We start from the raw sequence: 15,154 nt of genomic DNA, 5'->3' as shown, positions 1-15,154 counted from the left end.
CTGTTCTGTTCCACTGGTTTATTTGTCAACTCTTGGGCCAATATCACATTCTTTTAATAATTATAACTTACTACTATATTTAGAGTTGTGCTAGAACAGTGTCTCTTCATAGTTTTTTCCCCCAAGCCTTTCAAATCTAGATGCACTGGCCTAGACCAGGCAAAGCTCATAAGTCAGATTCCGGAAATATCTTTGATGGTAGGGTTCCTAGAAACAACCACACAAATATGCTGGACAGAATTCTATCTCCAGCCCCATGCTGCCCTGAAGTCTCACTTTTTTGGGGTCGGCTCTTTTTTTTTTTTTTTTTTTTGAGGGAGTCTCACTTTGTCGCCCAGGTTGGAGTGCAGTGGCATGATCTCTGCTCACTGCAAACTCTGCCTCCTGGGTTCAAGTGATTCTCCTGCCTCAGCCTCCCAAGTAGCTGGGATTACAGGTGCCTGCCACCACACTGGGATAAATTTTGTATTTTTAGTAGAGACAGGGTTTTACCAAGTTGGCCAGGCTGGTCTCAAACTCCTGACCTCAAGTGATCTGCCCGCCTCAGCCTCCCAAAGTGCTGGGATTATAGGTGTCAGTCACCATGACTGGCCCAGGGTCAGCTCATTCTTTCTACTATTCTTTTTAGCTCTCATTTCACACTTAACTCTCTCTGTAAACCACCATCTCTCCATTTCCTCCTCCAGGATGAACTTTCCTTCTGTTTTACAGAGCAAAACCCATGATATAGAAACCCCTTAACTTTCTAATGGCAAACCTATAAACTTACACTTAAATCCATCTGTTTCTTTCCCTATTATTAAAATAAGAGTAGAGTCCTGCCCTCTCTCTTCCTCCCAAGCTAAAGTAAGCTCTATTGAGTGAGATCTGGTTTCCTCCCATGCCCTTAGGATACAGCTCGACTCTGTCCTCCCTGTCTGTGTTTAAACATGCCTGTCCCTCCCACTCGAACACATACGTTCACACACACAACTTTAGGCTCCAGATTCTCCTGCAGCCATCTTGCTATCTCTTCTTGCTCAAAGCTACACTTCTAGAAAAAGTTGTCTAACTCATTGTTTCTTCTCTCATTCATTTCTCAGCCTACTTCGAGGGCCGCCGGTCACTTCCTTACTGTTAATTCTTTACTAATATTGCTGTCTCCAGTCTTGCTGTCCTCCAAACTGTTTCTCACCATAGAAGCCAGAATAAACCTTTTAAGATGCAAATGTGGATATATGATTCCCCTCCTTAAAAGCTTTCATGGCCGGGCGCGGTGGCTCAAGCCTGTAATCCCAGCACTTTGGGAGGCCGAGACGGGCGGATCACAAGGTCAGGAGATCGAGACCATCCTGGCTAACACGGTGAAACCCCGTCTCTACTAAAATACAAAAAATTAGCCGGGCGTGTTAGTGGGCGCCTGTAGTCCCAGCTACTCGGGAGGCTGAGGCAGGAGAATGGCGTGAACCCAGGAGGCGGAGCTTGCAGTGAGCTGAGATCCGGCCACTGCAATCCAGCCTGGGCGACAGAGCGAGACTCCGTCTCAAAAAAAAAAAAAAAAAGCTTTCATGACTTCTTATTGATCTCAAGATCCAAACTTCTTGACAAGGCCTCTGCCTCCAGTCTCCTCAATCCCGTGAGACCTTTCCAATCCCAAACCCTGGTCACACCAAGGCTTTCCCTGCCCCTGGCTTCCTCACTATGCCTTCACCTGGTCTTTCATTCCGCATGTTTGCCTGGCTAGCTGCTACCCACCTTCAGTACTCCAGCAAGAAGACGCGAGTGACCACCCTACCATTCCTTCCCCCACTCCAAGACCACATGAAACACCCCCACTTTGTATTTTCCCGGCACCCAGTACTTATTCCCACTACGTGGAACATTCCTTACACTGTTACTTCTCTCTCTCTCCAACTAGATGGAAAACACTTTGACAAATGGGGTCATTTCTTAATTATCATTTAACTCCAACATTTAGCAAAGTGCCTATCACACAGAAGATGGATTATGGCTATCAGAAATGAATGAACGAATAGCTCCTCTATTAGCCACAGAACTCAGCATCACCTGTAACCTTTTTTTTTTTTAAACTAAAGCTATTCACTCATTCATTCATCTGATAGCGGTAAAAACACATACCATAAAATGTACCATCTTAGCTATTTTTAAGTATACACAGGTATAGGTCACTTAGGGACAAGCAGCCATCCACAGCTTCAAAACTCTCCATGGAAGGGGTAATCCTTGTAGGAGGCACACCTCACCAAGACACAGACCCTCCATTTCCTGTTGTAGCTGAGTAAGGTGGTCATACCCTGGCTGCCCGGTTCAAACTCAAAGACCTTAAAGTTGTCAGCAATGAGTTCTGGTGTCACAGACTTGAGGATCACCACCAAGTTCCTCTGCATGGGGAACCAGATCAGGACCTGGGCTGTTTTTTTTTTTACTGTGGTTGGCTGCAATCGCCTTGATCCTGGGATCCCCCAGGAGGGAACTTCCTCAGGGTTGGCCCAGGGCCTGTTGGGAGTACCAAGGGGGCTGTAGGTGGTCACTACGATGCCTTTGGGCTGGCAGTACTGGATTAACTTCTTCTGAGTGAGGTACAGGTGGCACTCAATCTGGTTAACTACAGGCTTACATTTTAAGCCAGGTTTGTTTAAGAGCCTCTCCACCTGGAGATGGTTGAAGTTGGAGATGCCAATAGCTTTCACCAGCCCTTCATCTACCAGCTCTTCCATGGCCGCCCATGTGTCCAGAATGTTGGTGTCACCGGGAACCACATTGCCTGACTCATCCAATGGGAAAAATTCCTTCCCAGGCTTAAAGCCAGTCAGCCAGTGAATAAGGTAGAGGTACAGGTAGTCCAGCTTCAGGCCGCTGAGGGTCTTCTAGCAGGCTCCTTTCGCCAGGCCCTTCCCATGGTACGTGCACCACAGCTTACTAATGATGAGGAGCTCCTCGCACCTCACCTGCTCCCTGAGCTTCTCCTGAATGGCCACCCCCACCTCATTCTCATCCTGGTACACGTGGGCACAGTCAATGTGGCGGTACCCGACGTTGATGGCCACCTTCACGGCCTCAGTCACCTGGCCTGGAGGGGATTTCCAGGTGCCCAGCCCCAGGATGGGCATCTTGGCGCCATTGGAGCCATTGTTGAGCACAAGGTGGCTGGCCATGGCTGCTGCACTCCCCAGACCCCTGCCTGGAACCGACCTCAGTCATTATTAAAAACAAGAAAATTCTATGTAAGATTTGGTATCAATTTAATTTGTATAGTAGAGTGAATCTCATAAAATTGATCTGAAGATCAATGTATTTAACTTAAAACTTTTAATTTAAGATGGTTTTAACTTAAAACCTTTTATGCTTTTAACTTAAAAGCATAAAACTCTTACTTCAGAATTACTTAAGAGCTGGCAACTAGAAACATGTATATTTCATTCAAAGCTAAGTGTGTATCTCTTTCTGAAAGAAGGGACACAAGTAATTAATCTTGGTTTTGTTCAAGTAACAGACAGCCTAGAGGAGAACATTTTTCATCCATACCTGAGATCAGGTGGGGGTGGATAGAGTTTTATGCACTAATGGTCAAATTACAGTGTAATCCATCCAACAAGACATTTAGTCATGATTTCCTCAAGGGATAAAAAAAACAAAAACAAATTCAGTAATAGACTCCGCCATAATCCTTTCACTTTAAGGCAATTACCCACCTTAGGCAAATCTTTTCTTTCAAACATCTCTTCATTTCTTCTTATTGATTTTGAGGATTTGGTCACTGTTGTCTGGGGTTCCTTCACTTGGACATTTAGATAGAACCTCTCATTCTGCTATTGTAAACAACAATATAATTCACTTCCTTGTATCTTTGCATGTATAATAATTTTCTTAGAATAAATGACTGAATTGAAATAGCTAGGTCAAAAGGTATGCACATTTTGAGGGTTTTTACTGCAAATTGTCAAGTGGCCTTCCAGGAAAATTTTATCAAATTACTTTCCAACTGACCATATATGGAGGTGCTAGTTTCCTTACCTTCTCTCTCACACCAGGTGTTAACACTTTTTTTTGATGATTTATAATCAGATAGATAAAATATGCTATCTCATTGATTTAATTTGCATTTGTGTGATGAGATCATATTTTTTCGTCTCAGACCATTGGTATTTCTTTGTGAAATGTTTGCTCATGTCTTTTGCCCTTTTAAAAATTGTGTTCATCTTTTGATTTTTGGTTTTTAAGAGTTTCTTGTACAATAAGGCTATTTATACTTTGGTATAGGTTGCAAATATTTCTCGTTTCTCATTTGTGGCTAATTTTATTTATGGTGTATTTTTCTACCCAGAAGATCTGAGTACTTATGCAATCAACTCTATCAATTGTTTCATGTATCTTTTTTGACTCTGAAGTCAAGATTAAGTAACCTCCTTGTGGCAGATTCCTGTCTCATGGGGGAGCAACTTGCTTGCTAATCTCTGTGAGAACCTTGGGGCAGGTGTTGGGTACTCATTAGAGAATTGTTTCATATTGTCTTGTGTGTCTTGGAAGACTTATCTCCTGTTCTCTGCCATGGTAACCAGTGCTATGTATAACCCTGCCTAGTGCAGTGTGGTGAGGTGGGGGGCGTGCCTGTCTCTTCAGCACAAGGCTACTTCCATTTCCCACTCCCAGCAAAAGCTGATCTGACCATGGAACAATGACCAAAAGCAGGAAAATAACATTGGCCAGGTGCAGTGGCTCATACCCGTAATCCCGGCACTTTGGAAGGCTGAGGCAGGAGGACTGTTTGAGCCTGGGAGTTTGAGACCAGCCTGGGCAACATAGCAAAACCCTGTATCTATAAAAATTTTAAAAATTAGCCAGGTGTGGTGGCACATGCCTGTAGCCCCAGCTACTTGGGTGGTTGAGGTGGGAGGATCACTTGAGCCCAGGAGAGCCACGATTGCCCCACTGCACTCCAGCCTGGGCAACAGAGCAGGACCCTGACTCAAACAAACAAACAAACAGAACCAAAAAACCCAAACCCACCAGAGAAAAAAAAAAGACAAACAAAAAATTAAAGAAAATAACATTGACACAATACTATTAACAGACTTACAGATCCCATCTGATTTTCTCATTTTCCCACTGATGTCCTTTCTCTTCCAGAATCCATTCTAGCAGCCTATGGAGCATTGTTGTCATGTCCCCTTCGTCTCCTCCACCATGGACCAGTTTCTCAGCCTTTCTTCATTTTTCATGACGATATTTTTGAACAGTACTGGCAGTTATTTCACAGAATGTTCCTCAGCTTGAGTTTCTACGATATTTCCTCATGATCAGATTGAGACTGTGTATTTGGTAAGAATGCCATGGGAGTGAGACTGTGCACTTCTTGGTACATTGCAGCAGGGAGTCTGTGATGTCTCCGTGTTTTATTGCTGGTGATGTGAACTGTGATCACTTGATTAAAATGGTGTCTTCCAGGTGCACCACCGCGCCCAGCTAATTTTTAAATATGTTTTGTAGATACAAGGTCTTGCTATGTTGGCCAGGCTGGTCTCAAACTCCTGGCCTCAAGTGATCCTCTTGCCTTGGCCTCCCAAAGTGCTGGGATTACAGATGTGAGCCACCACGTCTGGCAACTCTCCCACTGTTTCTACCAGTTCTCATATACCTCTTGTAGGTAACCATCTCATTAGCCTCTGGTTTATTCTTCCTATACTTCTTTTACAGATACGATCTCCTGCCCAATTTTGATGGTAAATGAACAGGTGCAGCAGCCAAGGCTTGAGAAGGACACGGTAACAAAGCATGAACATTTCTCAGAAATGAAGGTGTGGGTCATCCCACAGGTGAACTACTTAGACCAGGAGAGGTGTGCTAGCCAAGGGTGAGGGAATCTAGAATGGGTAGTAAGGGAGGCAGATGATGAAAACCAGCTATAGCTTTGAGGTCAGCTGTAGCAGTAGGGGCTACCGTTCATCCTTCATTCCACTAGCTGTCCTCTTGCAGGCTTCTCCAGGAAAGGAGGCCATCCAGGATCCCGGAGAAGCTGTTCACTGATGGGATTAACTTACTAAGTATAAGTAAGAAGTGGATCCGAGTGACGCAAGAGGTGGATTGTAGCGGAGGTCATTGTGTGCCCCCGAGATCCCACATTCAGGTTGGAGGGTCCCATTTCCCCGGCTGTGTTTTCTAAAGTCTCATAGGTACATAGCACAGTAACACATATATACAACAGAGTCTTGCCAAGTGCAGTGGCTCATGCCTGTAATCCCAGCATTTTGTGGGGCTTAGGTGGGAGGATCACTTGAGCCTAGGAATTCAGGACCAGCCTGGCAACACAGTGAGACCCTGTCTTTACGAAAAATTGAAAAATTAGCCAGGCATGGTGGTCCACAACTGTAGTCCCAGCTACTAGGGAGACTGAAACAGGGGGCTTTCTTAACTCATAAGCCCAGGAGGTCAAGGCTGTAGTAGCAGGCCATGATGGTGTCACTGCACTCCAGCCTGAGTGACAGAGCAAGACCCTGTCTCTAAAGCATGCACACACACATACAAACACACACACACACACACACACACACACATACAGAGAGAGAGAGAGAGACAGAGAGAGAATCTTCTCCATAAGAACAAATTATATGCACAGGCCAGGACTGAGACTGTAGTTTGGGGAATGGGAAGGATTTGGGTACATGGAACTGGGAGGAAATGGCCCACCAGATGGCACATCAGAATGAGGTGGGCATTTCCAGCTTTTCTTGGTCGTCCTCCACCTCCCTCACCCGAGAAGGAAGAATCTTACTCCTTCCCTCTCCCACTTCCCTCTGCCCTAGACACACTCTGATCTCACAAGCCGTTCTGGCTGCTGCGACTTTTAGTTTCATCTATCGTTCTAACCAAGATTAAGCTGGAATGTTTCATTTGCTCTTTTGGCTCTCACGTTGGCCCAGGGCTTCCCACCTATGGGTGCAGTTGGATCCTTTTCACTGTAATAGAACAAATGCTCCGATCTCCACCACGGAGTGTTTCTAAGCGTGCCCGGCCTTAGTGAATTCCTGGGCACCCCCCATAATGTACCCAGGCCATTCCTATCTAAGGCCCCCAAAGTCTCCTGAGGGCCTCCGTGGAGCCTCTGCTTCAGCTCCTTCTTCACAAAGTTGATACCCCTATGCCAAGGGCACTGATTCTTGGTTTTTACAAGAATCACTTCCTAGAGGCATCAAAGTGGTTTCTGCGTTCACTCCAGTTCCCACTTGGCTGAAGGGACAGGGGATCATTCACGGAGGTGGGGGGAAAGTCACTCTCTTTGTAAGGACTACAAAACAGCACTTGTCTCTCCCCAAATCCCAGTTTCTTCTGCACCTCAGTTTCCCCCCAGAAACCTCTGCAAAGGAAAAACAACAACCCCACCCTCCTCTTCCAGACAAAACCCCAACATTTATGCAAATAGACTGGTGACTCCACCTGCCAAATCCAAGTCAATATGAATCCCAGTTGAGGCTGACACAAGAACTGATTATTACCGTGAGAATCTAAAAGAAAAATAAGATGAAAAAGGAGCAGTCACGGCAGCCTAGGAGTGGACGCAGATTCCTGACGCTAAGCACAGGGATTCTAGACCACAAGCCCACCCAGCCTGGCTGTGTCTCCTCGGCCCTCTCTCATCTGTTGGGCACCAGCTCCCCGCTGCCCCCCCGCCAGCCCCTTGGCTTGGTCCTCACAGAACTCCCAGAACTTGGGACCAGGCCTGGCTCAGAGCAGGAATTCAATCAACATTTATTGACTGAGACAGATGAAAGAGAACGGGAGAATAAGTGCCAGGGACAACCACGTCCCTCTGTCTGGGAAGCTTTTCATTTCCTTCTCAGCTCAGTCTTGTGACTTCCAGGGGTTGACCTGGTGTCTGAACCTTCAGCTGAGGATGGGACTTCCCCTACTAGGCCCAAAGATGGTGTCCTGGGCTTTTCCGTCACCCTACAGTCTCAAATTGGATCCCTCCACCTCCCCTTCCTTCTTTCTACCCCCTCTCCTCCTGGAGGAGCTCCTGTAGATCTACTGTCCCTCTCTGCTCCATTTCTCTGCATGATTTGGGTTTGCCCAGCAGAAGCACAGTCACCACTCGTGGACTGAGGGACGGAGTGGAGCCTGAGGATCTTCCGCTGCGTTCTTCTTTACCCACTTGGCTAAAATCTGGCCTGGGTTGTTAATGTTTTAAAACAGTACTGTTTTAGGTTAATGTTAAGACTACAATGCATCCCAAATACTTAAAAAAATTTCTCAGAACTGTTTTATTTTTAATTAATTATTGTAAGAGACAAGGTCTTGGTCTGTTGCCCAGGCTGGAGTGTGATGGCGCTATTGCAGCCCACTGCAGCCTCCACCTTCCAGGCTCAAGCCGTCCTCCCACCTCAGCCTTCCAAGTAGCTGGGACCACAGGCACGTGCCACCATGCTTGGCTAATTTTTAATTTTTTTTTTTTGTAGAGATGGGGCCTCACTATGTTGGCCAGGCTGGTCTCAAACTCTTGACCTCAAGCAATCCTCCCACCTCAGCCTCCCAAAGTGCTGGGATTACAGGTACTGTGCACGACTCAAACAACTTAAGATTTATAAAAAATTGGGAAGGCAGTATAGATTTCCCAGTTTCACCTATTACTCACACCTTACATTCATATATTTGTAATAGTTAATGAAGATATATTGATACATTATCATTAACTGAAGTCCATTATTAAATATTGCCCATACTTTAAATCTGGATTTCCTTAGTTTCTAATATCCTCTTTCTGTTCCAGGATCCCATCTAGGATACCACATCACATTTAGTCATCATGTCTCCTTAGGATCCTCTAGAACAGGTGTCCCTATTTCCTGAGCCACAGACCTGTTAGGAACTGGGCTGCCCAGGAGATGAGTGGCGGGTAAGCAAGTGTTACTGCCTGGGCTCTGCCTCCTGTCTTATCAGCAGCGGCATTAGAATCTCATAGGAGCGCGAACCCTACTGTGAACCGTGCGTGAGAAGGCTCTCAGTTGCATGCTCCTTATGAGACTCTAATGCCTGATGATCTGAGGTAGGACAGTTGCATCGCGAAATGATCTCTCCTCTCCTGCTGCCTCCCATCCATGGAAAAACTGTCTTCCATGAAATTGGTCCCTGGTGCCAAAAAGATTGGGGACTGCTGCTCTAGATTGTGATACTTTGTCTGACTTTCCTTGTATTGATGACCTTGACAGTTTTGAGGAGTCTTAGGTAGGTATTTTACAAAATGCTGCTCTGTTGGAATTTGGTGTTTTTCTTAGACTGGGGTTATGAGTTCTCAGGAGGAAGATCAAAGGGTAAAGGGCCATTTTCATCTTATCTTATCAAGGATACTTGCTATCAACACGGTTTATGACTGCTGATGTGGACTTTGATCACCTGCTAGTCTTTGTCAGGTTTCTCTACCATAAAGTTACTCTTTCTTCTCCTCCATATTCTACACTTCGAAAGGAACTCACTATGTGTAGCCCACGGTTAAGAATCAGGGAGTATAACTCTCTAGCCTGAGGGCAGACTGTCAACTATTCGGAGTTCCGCGTGGGAGATTTGCCTCTTCTCTGCCATTTATTCCATCATTTATTAAAATCTGTAGGGACTCATGCATATTCATCTCATACTGGTTATAATCCAATATTACGTTATTTGTTTTGCCACTCAAATAGTTCCAGCTTTGGGCAGTGGGGGCACTTTCATTTGGCTCCTGTGGCCCTTTGATATAGTCTTATGGATGGAATGTTTATGTCTCCCCAAATTCATATGTTGAAGCCCCACATGTGATGGTATTTGGAGATGGGGTCTTTGGGAGGTAACCAGGGTTTAGATGAGGTCATGGGGTGAGGCACTTGGGATGGGATTAATACCCTTAGATGAAGACACGCTGGAGATCTCGGTCTCTCCCCACACCGACTCCCCAACAAGTGCACAAAGAAGAGATCATGTGAGCACATGGGGAGACTGCAGCTACCTCCAAGCCAAGAGAAGAGGCTTCAGAGTAAAATTTACCTCACCAGCACCTTGATCTTGGACTTCCCAGCCTCTAGACCATGAGAAACAAAGTTGTGTTGTTTACACCCTCAAGTCTATGGTATTTTGTGATGGCAGCCTCAGCTGACTGAGACACACACCTCCTCAATTGCTTGACCTTCTGAGGACTTCCTTACTTTCTGGCACTGCAAGATGTTCCAGGCTCACCATGTATATTTCCTGCCCTAGCCCTAGAATCAGCCACTTCTATAAGGGGCCGGCTCCTGTTATTGGAGAATGGTATTAGAAACCAACAACAGGCTCCTATGTAGCAAATTATTATTGGATGGACACACTAGAAAACACTTATTTTGTGCCTCCTATGTGCCAGGCACTATGCTAGCTCCTTTTCATGCTGGTTTACTTAATCCTCATAACAACTCTATGAAATATTTACTGTCAATCTTCCCTAGATGAGGACTGGAGGTTGAGCTGGGTTCAATGCTAGCCAACATCCCTCTGTTCTGTCTCCAAAACCCATCGCACTGCCTTGGTAAAGACTGGTGTCACATACCTCACAAACACCATGGTTTTTTTTTTTTTTTTTTGACAGGAGTCGCACTCTGTCACCCAGGCTGGAGTGCAGTGGTGCAATCTCGGCTCATTGCAACCTCTGCCTTGCGGGTTCACGCTATTCTCCTGCCTCAGCCTCCGGAGTAGTTGGGACTACAGGCGTGCGTCACCACGCCGGGCTAATTTTTGTCTTTTTAGTAGAGATGGGGTTTTGCCATGTTGCCCAGGCTGGTCTCAAATTCCTGGCCTCAAGTGATCCCAGATGGCACACATCTCTCCTTATGTGCAAAGATGACAGGCACCTATGTGTGTGTGCACAGATGCATACAGCCCTCATATGTGCAGGTGTATGTACCTATTTTCATGTGCTCACATACCTTTGTGTACAGAGATGACATGTACTTATCCTTAAAACAGATGACGTGTCTCAACTCATGGGATAATGAAATCTGACAGATTGAAAAGTGCTTTAGAATGGACACTTACAGTACTTGCCAACTGCTCAAGCATAGACCATGTCAGATTTTTCGCTATCATCCACAGGACTCGCTTATGAGATGTGGGGATGTCCTAAGACAGCCATTTAGCATCACAGCTGTTATGATTTCAAACAGTGCTTCCAGATATAAAACTGGAGGTTTACATTTTGCCCTCAAGCATGGGGATCATATCACACAAGAAAGAACAGATTAGTCAGCCAGGGTGAGTAAGGCTTCCATCAGAGCGACCACAGTGCGATCTGCCACTTGAAGTGCATATTGATGGGTTTGTCTGCCCAGCACTTCTTTTTCTGCTGAGATTAGCCCCTGCCAACCTCTCCAGAGCAGCCATGTTCGTCCATCATGACCTGCTTTTAACACTTGATCATTCCTAGATGAGCACGTGACCCAGCTGTGCCAATCCAAGAGTCCTCACCTAGGACTGTCGGAACAGGAACTTAAAATGAGAGTTGGCCTTTCTTTAGGGACTGAAGCTGTGAACATTGAGACTGTCATTGGCCATGTGAAGGTTTATGTGCCAGCAGAAAGCATAATGAAATCAACAGGAAGACACATACACACACTTACACACATACACACACACACACACACACACACACACACACACACACAGAGATACAGACATCTGTTCTTGGTTCTGACATGACCTGGGTATTTCATGGAGCAGCCTAGCATTTTTCACCAAGGTCTTGTTTAATGCTTAGGCTAGTCAGGGATGGTTTTCACTTATTTCCAACCAAAGAGCCTTAACCAATGCAGAATGATTGATAATCATGTTATCACCAACATACTGCAAGACATTAACTAAAATCAAATCTCTGATAGACATTTTCCCTTCTCAAATATTACAGATACAGTCCAGATCTCCTGTCAAAGGTGGTTAATTTGGCTCATTAGTTTTTCAGAAACTTTCCAAATATACATTAATTTATTTCAGTGTGCATAGTAAACTTCTATTGATCTGGCTTTCAAATACAAAAAATTCAAATTATTAAATTGTTCCTCCACTCTACCTTGTGGAAACAAATGAAATAAGGTGTGATAACTAAGGAGCTGCTCTTAAAAAAAACCACCTTTTAGGATACAACATAGGGTCAACATCAGGACCTTCAATATTATGTGTGTTTAGTGCCCGAATCAACAAAGCAGTATAAGTACAGCTTGGCCTCATTTTGCAGTGTGTTTTAGTCTACCATGATTCTATGGATGCAATTTGTTTATAATTCATGTATGAGCACTGTGGTAATAATAGCTAACACTTTTTTTTTTGAGACAGAGTCTCGCTTGGTTTCCCAGGCTGATCTAGGCTCACTGCAATCTCTGCCTCCCGGGCTCATGTGATCCTCCCACCTCAGCCTCCTGAACAGCTGGGACCATAGGCACAAGCCGCCCATCACACCCAGTATTTGGGAGACCAAGGTGGGAGAATCATAAGCCTGGGAGTTCGAGACTGGCCGGGAAAACATAGTGAGATGCCACCTCTAAAAAAATTTTAAAAACAAACCAGATGTGGTGATGCATGCCTGTAGTCCTAACTACTTGGGAGGCTGAGGTGGGAGGACTGCATGAGACCGGGAGTTCAAGGCTGCAGTGAGCTATGATCATGCCATTGCACTCCAGCTGCAGCCTCCCAAAGTGCTGGGATTACAGGAGTGAGCCACTCTACCTGGCCATGCAGCTAATACTTTTGAGGTCGTACTATGTACCAAGCAGGCACTGTTTTAGGGGCCTAACACACTATTTCCTTTAATCCTCAGAGCGACACTGTTGTCTTCTCCATTTGCAGATGACAGAGAGGTTAAGTAATTTGGCCAAGGCTGCATATCTAGTAAGTGGTAAAGCTGTGGACACTAGAATTCGTATCTCTAGGTAACTAATGTAATCATAGTGGCTGTCAGGTAGCTACAATATTCAATGAACAGGACATCCTACTTCCCAAGTCCTTTGGAGGGGGGTTTATTTTTTTATTTTAATTTTTTAAAATTAAACAGAGATGAGGGGCATCTAACTATGTTGCCCAAGCTGGTCTTGAACTCCTGGCCTCAAGTGATCCTCTCACCTCGACTTCCCACAGTGCTATAGAGGATACTCATTCTTTGGATTTGTAGAATATATACTGATTACCAGTAAGGCAGAGAGATATGCAGGAACTTTTTCTTTTACTGTAATGGGTTGGATCCCTGTGACTTGTAAAAAAGCTACATAGTAGACCTCCAAGGCTTTACCAGGCTCTCATTTCCTTATGGAGAGAGCAAATCTTTCTGAAGCTTCCATCTTTTAGGTAAAAATCTGAATGCTTCTCGGGTCCACATGGCCCTGCCTATCTTGTTGGTCTCCACTTTACTTTCAGCCACTTTAGCCTTAAATTTCTCCTGTCACAGGACCCCAGACAAGAATTCCCTGTGACTGCTGCACCTACATCTTCTGCGTTGCCTAGCCAAATCCTGTCGATCTTTCAGGCCTTGCCGGACCCATCAGACCCGGTCTGGTTCCCTTCTGATTTCTCACAGCATCTTGTACTGCTTTCCTGCAGTATCTATGAAAACGGTAATTGAAAAATTGTGGACCAGGGGAGGTATCTCATGCCTATAATCCTAGCACTTTGAAAGGCCGAGGTGGGTGCATCACTTGCCCCAGGAGTTTGAAACCAGCCTGGGTAACGTGGTGAAACCCCAACTCTACAAAAAATACAAAAATTAGCCAAGGATGGTGGCACATGCCTTGTAGTCCCAGTTGCTTGGGAGGCTGAGGTGGGAGGATCACCTGAGCCCAGGAGGTCGAGGCTGCAGTGAGCCATACTCGTCCCACTGCACTCCAGCCTAGGTGACAGAAAGAAAAACTGTGTAATTACCAAATGCCTGTCTGCCTGGCTCTAAGTGTAAGTTCCATGTGGGCACAGACTGTGTGTTTGTCTTGCTCATTGCTGAATCTCCAGCACTTAGCCCACGGCTTAGCGCATAGTTGGCACCAAACACATACTTGTAAACTAAGTAGAAGAAAAAACTACCAGCTACCAGTTGAAAAGGAAATAAATACTCGAGTGTCCTGGGCACTGACTAGACTTGCTGGGTGTGTAAGAAGGCCTGCCCAGACACAGATACAAAGAATGCTGGAACAGTTTGGCAGAGCGGTTTGCAAACCAGAGGATAACTGAATATACCTATACAAGTTCTTTTTTATCCCTTACACATTTTTTTTCTTTTTCTTTTTCTTTTTTTTTTTTTGAGATAGAGCCTTGCTCTGTCACCCAGGCTGGAGTGCAGTGGCACGATCTCAGCTCACTGCCAACCTCTGCCTCCCAAGTTCAAGCAATTCTTCTGCTTCGGCCTCCCGAGTAGCTGGGATTACAGGCACCCACCACCACGTCCAGCTAATTTTTGTATTTTTAGTAGAGACAGGGTTTCACCATGTTCTCCAGGGTGGTCTCAAACTCCTGACCTCAGATGATCTGCTCGCCTCGGCCTCCCAAAGTGCTGGGATTACAGGCGTGAGCCCCTGCGCCCAGCCCCCTTGTACATTTAAGTGATTAGGAAATATTTAGGGTAAAATTATGATTTTTGTGAGCAATAAATCACAATCCTATTTTAATACTACTAAAATCTTGATCAAAGCAAGTTCAGGCAGGACTTGGTTACTCATGCCCCTAATCCCAGCAATCTGGGAGGTCGAGACAGAAAGATCACTTGAGCCCAGGAGTTTGAGACCAGAGTGGACAATATAGTGAGACCTCATCTCTACAAAACATTTTTTAAAAATTAGCTGGGTGTGATGGTGCATGCCTATAATCCCATCTACTTGGGAGGCTGAGGTGGGAGCATGGCTTGAGACCAGGAGGTCGAGGCTGCAGTAAGCTGTGATCAAGTTGTGACGGTGCCATTGCACTCTAGCTGGGGCAACATAGCAAGATCCTGTCTCAAAAAAAAAAAAAGAAAAGAAGTTTCTTTTTCAGCTCAGAATACTGAAAGCCAACGTGAAGAAACACACTTGTTTTGATGACGCTTACTCTCCCAAGTGCGGATCTGTGAGCATTATTCCTTGTTTTTTTTTTTTGGAGACAGGGTCTCATTCTGTGGCTCAGGCTGGAGTGCAGTGGCTCAATCTCAGCTCATTGT

At 45.3% G+C, this 15,154-nt stretch overlaps 1 pseudogene; it reads right to left on the bottom strand.

Annotated features, from left to right (window-relative positions):
• Window positions 1–2,195: 2,195 nt before the first annotated feature.
• LOC111553929 lies at window positions 2,196–3,155 on the bottom strand (annotated as a pseudogene).
• Window positions 3,156–15,154: the final 11,999 nt, after the last annotated feature.

Source organism: Piliocolobus tephrosceles, chromosome 21 (assembly GCF_002776525.5).
Source record: "Piliocolobus tephrosceles isolate RC106 chromosome 21, ASM277652v3, whole genome shotgun sequence".
NCBI lineage: Eukaryota > Metazoa > Chordata > Mammalia > Primates > Cercopithecidae > Piliocolobus > Piliocolobus tephrosceles.
Note: the sequence above shows the minus strand (reverse complement) of the source record. Positions and strands in the feature narration are given on the sequence as shown.